At 39.9% G+C, this 7,657-nt stretch overlaps 1 protein-coding gene across 2 annotated transcripts in view; it reads right to left on the bottom strand.

Moving 5' to 3' along the window:
• Positions 1-7,381, bottom strand: part of Plagl1 (PLAG1 like zinc finger 1) — a 38,355-nt gene extending 30,974 nt beyond the window's left edge. Inside the window, exons 1-2 of one of the 2 annotated variants that reach the window (XM_028779232.1) lie at positions 7,300-7,381; positions 6,514-6,551 (exon numbers count right to left, since the gene is read on the bottom strand). The gene's annotated coding sequence lies outside the window, so the exon portion shown is untranslated. Of the gene's footprint in view, positions 1-6,513; positions 6,552-7,295 lie in introns of both variants that reach the window. The other variant, XM_028779231.1, reaches the window with a different exon arrangement.
• Positions 7,382-7,657: the final 276 nt, after the last annotated feature.

Genomic DNA, 7,657 nt, shown 5'->3' with positions numbered 1-7,657 from the left:
TCTATAGAATCACATCTATAGAATCTCATCTATAGAATCACATCTATGGAATCACATCTATAGAATCACATCTATGGAATCACATCTATAGAATCACCACTGGGCAGGTCTAAAAACAGTGAGAGGTAGCTGACAGGAGGATTCCTAGTACCTAGATACTGGCTTCTAATCCCTGTCTCAAGTGAACAAAATCAGGACTTGAAAAACAGTCAGTTCTAACGTGGGAGAAGGAACATATTTATGAGCTCACAGCATTATCAAAGCATCAGAATGTAGCACCTTGAAATACTTCCCTCAAAATATTAATTACTATGGTGGCTTTAACATATATCCATACAATTTTTAAATTCTTTCCATCTCTTGAATTTGGACTTTCTTCTAACTAACAACAAGAGTGGATAACAGGAAAATGTGATGTGATGATGAGAAACATAAAAGAAACCACGTTTTCTGTGTAACCCAACAACTCCATGGTTGGGTAAACATCACTAGTTGATGTGGATACCGTGTGACCCCAGATAAGATACAAATTGGAAATGTAAATACCTTGTGATATTGGACACCCAAATCTAGACCATCTACATAACTGTGAAAGTATGCAAATCTAAATTAAGAAGTATTTATAACAGTAGCTAAATTACAGTTGTGAAGTGAAAATGGAATAATTTTATGGTATGTATGTAGAGGACTTACACTACATGAACTGTCTTAAAGGGTCACAGCATCAGGAAGGTTGAGAATCACTGGCTTAAAGTATTATGCTAATGTTAACTTATCTTTGTAAATGTATAATGGTTCTATAAGACGTTAACACAGGGAAGTGGGTGGAAGGTATATAGGAATACTCTACTATCTCGGCAAATGTAAAAATTTTATAACGTTATATAATTCTATAATTTTTTTAATTTAAGATTTAAATTTACTTTTCTAATCTGTCTCCTTTTCCTTGCCTTACTGTACAGGCAAGAACCTCCAAACTCATTTAACAGACATTTTAAGGCTAGATACCCTTTCTAAAATTATTTTTCTTTTTGCATGTGGAATAATTGTGCACTTGGGAGATCCTTCCAAAGATATACACTTTTCAAATAATGAGTGAATTTGGTAAGGCAACAAAATACAAGATCAAGGCACAAAGATCCACTGTTTTTATATTGAACAAGATAAAGGGGAAATAAAACTGGGAGAAAAATTATAATAGCATAAAATGCACATAATGAGACTAAATAGTGTGTAAGTCCTCTACATGGTAATCTACAAAATAACAATGCAAATAATTAAAGAATTCATAACATGGAAAGGTATGCTATGCTTGTAAATAGCAATTTTCCATTATGATGCCAATGGATATATTAATGGACAATTTCCTAAAATTACTCTGAAAAGCCAGTACAATAATCATAAATAAAACTCGGAAAGACTCTTAAAATTGACATGCACAAGCTCACTCTAATTTATACACAAATGCAAAGAATTTCATTGAAAGTTATAAAAAAAAATCCAAGGGTAGAAAGACAGCCCAGTGGGTAAAGTGCTTGCTGGGCAAACACACAGACTTTAGACTCCCAGCACCCACAGTACTGTGGAAAGAGAGACAGGCCAATGGGTAGGGCTTACTGGCAGTCAGTGTAGCAAAGGAGTGAGCTCCAGGTTCATTGATCCCATCTCAAACCCCAAGATGGAGACACATGTTGACCTCTGGCCTTCATATTTGCCAATATAAGGAAGTGTACCTGCATATGTAACACACACACACACACACACCACGGTGGGGGGCATTAGAGAAGCTACAAGACCTTGCCAAGGTCTTTAAGTCTAGAAATGTAGCCTAGTGGCAAGATGCTTTTCTAGTGAGCACAAGGCCCCCGTAATGCCTGGCATAAGGAAAAAAACAAAAATAAAAAACCTACTATAAACCATGTTAAGATAACTTGATACTTGGGAATTGAAAGGCAATCTAAGTGGAAGAGAACAAATTCAGAAATAGACCCAATTACATGATCTTTTGTTTTCCTACAAAGATTCTATCATTTAATGAAAAATTGATTATTTTCAATTAATTTAGATAGAAGGTGTTTGCCCACATGGAAAAAGTTATCTTGATCCTGACCTAACACATACACCAGGATCAAATAGCAATAATCACAGGTCTGCTGTGAGAACTAAAAACAGTACAGACCTTCTCATAGAAGCCACAGGCAAATAAGACTGTGAAGTCATATATGGGCAAGACTCATAGAAACACTACTGCCCCGTTCCCCACCCTTAAAACACCCTGACAGATTGGACTTCATAGAAGTAATACTGCTTATCAAAAGGCACCATTAAATTAGGCTGTGTGTGTAACTCAGTGACAAAACAATTTCCTATCCTGTGTTAGGCCCTAGATTCAAGCTTTAACATACACACACACACACATGCATGCACACATACACAGATGGGGTGGGGAAATATGAAAGAATGTAAAATACATATACTTATAGACAGGCCAGATGGCACAGACCTTTAATCTTAGCACTCTAGAGACAGAAACAGGCAGCCCTCCATGAGTTCAAGGCCGACCTGATTTACATGGGGAGGTGGCAGCATCCCAGGGAGACCTTATCTCAAAAAATAACAATTTCTAAGCATGTACCTGCTGAGTCTCCCATCCAGACTGTATTAGGGATTAAAATGAACAAAAATTTAAATTTGGCAAAATATGTAAACAGGCACTTCTTCACAGAGAATTTGTGACGTCCCAGCACCCAGAGGCAGGGGTGGGAGTTACTGGATAGCCTGGAATACATACTAAATTTTAGGCCAGCAAGCACTACCTAGTATGACCTGTCTCAAAAAAAAAAAAAATGTAAATGCCATACTTTATAAACACTCACAATAATGTAACAAACTTATACAAAGGCCATGAATTCAACGTCTTGGGCTGTGCAGATTTTATGTCCCTTGTCATGTGATATTTTTAAAAGTCATAGTATATATAGGATATTTTTGGAATGGAACCAAAGTCTACACATGAACTGCACTTTATTTGTGTGTTGCACTTCCTTATTTGTAGTGCTGGGTATTGAACCCTGAGCTTCAGGGGTGCTAGGTAAGAGTGTACTGAGTTGTATAGCCCCCCCCAGCTAGGTGTCATATATGCTTGATGCTTATAGCCTGAAGGCATATCTATATACTATTTTTATTCACTTGCATTTGAGTGAAACTTATCATTTAAGACCAGGTGTGGAATTTTCCACTTGTGGCATATTGGTGCCCAAAAGCCTTTAAGATTCAAAAAGTCTAGGTTTTAAGATTAGGGACATTCAATCTGTACCTAAGAGACATATCTCTACCAATGAATTTCATAAACATTTGGGGATAGAGATATACCTCAGTAGTTAAGAGCAAACTGTGCTCTTTCACAGCCCGCCCCGCCCAGTTCCCAGTACCTACTGGACCTCCAGCTCCAAGGCGATGCCAGCATCTCCAGCTTCCACAGGTACCTGCACTTACCTTTGTGAAACCCCGCAAACATACACATATATGCATAATTGAAATAAAGTAAATTCATTTTTTAAAAAAGAAAGAACATTATAGCAATTTAATTTGTAATAGTCCAATATGGAAAACAACTCAAGCGTTCATTTAAAAAATATAAAATGGATAAAGGGTTTGTAATGTATACTGTTGAAGTGAAGCAAATGAACTTTTTAGGCTTCATGGGTCTGATGTCTTCACAGTAACAAACACGGAAATGGGCTTTGACACTGTTCCAGTTTTTAAAAAAATTGCTATATGAAAATATGTAACGGGTTGGAATTGGCTAATAGGCCACCGTTTGCCAGTCCCATGTATAAAGGGGTAACAAACAAACAAACAAAGTTACAGTGCAGTATGGATGGCTCTCAGGACACAATGTAAGCCAAAAAAAAAAAAAGATTACATTTTTAAGTTCTTGGTGACTAAAATCAGGAGAGTCACCAGGGAAGGGGCGGGGGTGCAAAGGGTTTGTGACCACATATCTGGATAGGCACACAGGCATTTACATGAGTACATTTCATCAGGCCACACCCTTTAGTTTTTGCCCTTTCCACATTTCGTATTTGCAAGTAGCTTGGAGCTCAATTTGGAGAAAGAAGCAAGTCTGGTGACTAGAATGTGAATCTAAAGAAATAATATCTGGAATTCAACATGGATAAAAATATAAATGTCAGATTAAAAACACGTGAGAAATTTTAATATATCTAACGGTGGTTCCTAGGGAAAAAACTAGGTACTCAGGGAGAATGAAATTGAGGATAAAACTTCCCAGACTTGAAAAAGAAAGCTTAGGTAAAAGTGTCAATCCATACATATGCACACAATACACATATTACTGACCCAGAAAGCCTTTGAGTAAGCGTCCTTCATCATCATTCAAGGAACAATAAAGACCGTGAAGTGACTCTCAAAAGCAAACAAGCCAGGGTTATTGATACATGGGCTAACTGCAGTGCAAATCAGAATTCAGTAACAAGAGAGGAACTTGCCAAGCCTTCCTTCCACACTGGAGCTAGAGAATACCTCTCAAACACTCACAGTGAAAGAAAAAAATACTATAATAAAAGCATGTTTAATTTTTAAACAGAACCGCATAGTACATGTAAAGTAACAGTGCATAAAAAAACTGTACCATTTTCAGATGACAAATGGGTACACAACCAGAAGCAAGCCCACACAAATCAGAGCAACACCCACGGCAGAGGGGGTGCTCCAAGTCCCTGGCACAGGGACAACTGCCTTTCCAAGTAAAAACATAATCAAATCAAATGAAATAAAATGCTGTTTATCTTGTACTATCTTCACCACATAAACAAAACACACATCTACACCCACGAGTATGTGCGTTCCCGAACTGCTGACAAGATATAAACTATGAACACTTTAGAAATCACTGTGGAATAAATTTCATTAACAGCCAAGTTTTTTTGTAAACAAAATAAATAAATAAATCAAGACACACATCCCAAAGATGAATGTCTGTTTATTATCTCAAAGTTACTTCAACCATGATCTGTATTCAGAACAATGTTTCCCAAGAGAAACGTCTGCAATGCTGGAAATGTCCTGGTCTGTAATGTACAAGTGTGTAACATAAGAAAATACAAAGTTACATGTGGAACACAAGAAATATGGCCTGGAGCCATTGAATAGCTGAAATTGAAATAAACACAGCATGCCAGCATTTTACAACCCGGAGTGGAGGATTACAAAAATCTGTGTGCTTTGTTACCTTTTGAGTTTTTATTTTTTTTAATAACAAAGCCTCATTTGAGCTTAATTGATAAATAAAATATAATTCCAACCAACATCAAATTTACTTTTAAAAAAGAGCACACTGAATGATTTCAATTTTCTTAAGTTCTTTTAAAATATATTAAATTGTTTTACGGTATAGGAACATATGATGGATTTAATGAATAGCAATGTACCCACCAGAAAAATAATGAAATAAGATGTTAATGCTGTTATGTTACCTAGGTAACTCTCCCTGATCCTTATGACGAAATGGAAAATATGAGATTTCAAGCCCCATATTCGGGCTTCTTCCCTTTCTTTAATATACTGGGGGGGGGAATAACATTTAGATCTACATGTACCATTAATAGTTATTAATCCTGAGACATGGCTCAGGTCCAGTGGTCAGGAGATGAGACAGTCTCCAGAATCACGGGGATTCTTAGTGTTCACTCACACCTTCTGCCCCCTCCTCCTCCAGGGAGATAACCATTGACTTGCATTTTTCCCTTTATGACTTTTAATATCTCTGTGGGTCCCTAAACAATAGCTTTGCTTGCCAGGTTTTGAATTTTACATAGATGAAATCATGCAATATTCAGTAATGTGTTTTTATTTCTTCCCTCAACACTGAGAGAAGTCTGTGTGGAAACACAAAACTACTTTATTTGCTCCTGAGCCGTGTTCCATTTTATGACTGGTACATAATTTATGTTTCCCAGTCAGACGGACATGAAGGCGTCGGCCAGCTTTGTGGGTACTACACAGTAAGGTTTCTTCTACCTGTCCTCTGGTGCACTCGAAAATTTATCTAGGGCAGTGGCTTTTCAACTTTTTTGACCAGGACTCATAGTAAGGAAAGCCATTTTAGAATAGCATTACATACATTCGTGTGTATAAACGGGGGGGAGGGGGACGGCATCATAAAACAAAGACCCTCTGACTGACTCGAGACACATTCTGGCATTTTAAAATTCTCTGTTTGTGGTTTTCAATTTCTTATCACTGTCTCCTTAAATGATTTCACAACTCCCAAATACGGGCTTCACATTTGGAACAATGCTGCTCCGTTTAGTTTGAGGAACGGGACAGTGAGGTCGGGAAATGCATTTGTCAAATGTCGTCAACTCAGATTTTCTGACTTAAATGAACATTCTCATTTATTAGCATAAAAATTTCCCACTGTGTTAGAGCAAAAACCGCGAAACAACAGATTTTATCTTTTCATACGTCACTAAAATATTAATCACTTACCACACGCCAAGTAAGCAGGCACAGACTCCAACCCAGACCTATGGATTAAAACGCAGAGAGAAAAGGAAAGGGTTGGTGGTGGGGGGTGCACTTCAGGGGAGCAGCACGACGGCGAAGACCCAGAGAGCTAACAGGAGCTACCCTGTAGGGTGGGGTTAGCGGAAGATTCCTAGAAGAAAAATCTACACTGGGACATTTCTATTTTTAATTTTACTAGATTCCTAAAACATTAAACTAGCACATTTGTTGTGAGGGGGATTCCCAACATTTTGGGGGCAACATTTTTTTTTTCGGTAAAAAGCCAAATCCTTACTAGCGACCTTAAAGTTGATGTGGAGACTGGAGGGAAAAAAAGGACACAAGTTGCGCTCTGAATTCTCCGAGGAATTCTTAGGAGTCCAGCATTTTCAAGTAGCTTTAAGAGCACGAGAGAGAGCGCCCAGTTATCGTTAAAGCATCTCAATAAGTGTATTTCCTCCAAAGGAACATAAATCACCTCTCCCCGACTTTTTTTTTTAAACCTTTTAGCGACTTGCGTGTCGCCAGGTTGTAAGGACCGCGGCTAAGTGCCGCATAGCTCAAGGGTGCGAGCTAGCGCGGCATGAGTGCCCATTTGGAGGGACCCGGAGCCTTTCGCTGGCTGAAGCTGGCGTACCCAGGGTCGGAGTTTATCACCTCGGAGCCCATAGGGCCCGGGACCCTGTGGTCCGCGAAGAGCGCGGCAACCCTCCGCGGCATAACCATGCCAAGTCTCTGCAGCGCCCAGGCTGTCACTTACTTACCTACCCTAGCAGGACTCAGGCGACTCCGTCGGTGGGTCCGCTGGCAGGCACTGCCTAAGCAGCCATGACGGCGCTCAGGAGATGCCCGCTCTCCACTCCGCTTGCCGCGAGCCCTGTGCCCGCAGCCGCAACTCCCCGAGCGTTCTCCCGCCTGCCAGGCGAGTGAGGCTGGAGAACTCCCCAGCCCCGGCTAAATGAAGGCTCGGGGCGGTCCCTGCTCAAACGGAGTGACAAATCGCAGATGCCGTGGGCTTTGCCGCGCAACACGCCAGCCAAGGGGATGGCTGCACGGACGAGGCTGCGGGCGGGGCTGCAGGAGTAGCTGCTCCCCCCCCCTCCGGTGTCACGTGGGAGGAGGAGGC

This window comes from Grammomys surdaster, unplaced genomic scaffold (assembly GCF_004785775.1).
Source record: "Grammomys surdaster isolate TR1022 unplaced genomic scaffold, NIH_TR_1.0 348, whole genome shotgun sequence".
Taxonomy (NCBI): domain Eukaryota; kingdom Metazoa; phylum Chordata; class Mammalia; order Rodentia; family Muridae; genus Grammomys; species Grammomys surdaster.
Note: the sequence above shows the minus strand (reverse complement) of the source record. Positions and strands in the feature narration are given on the sequence as shown.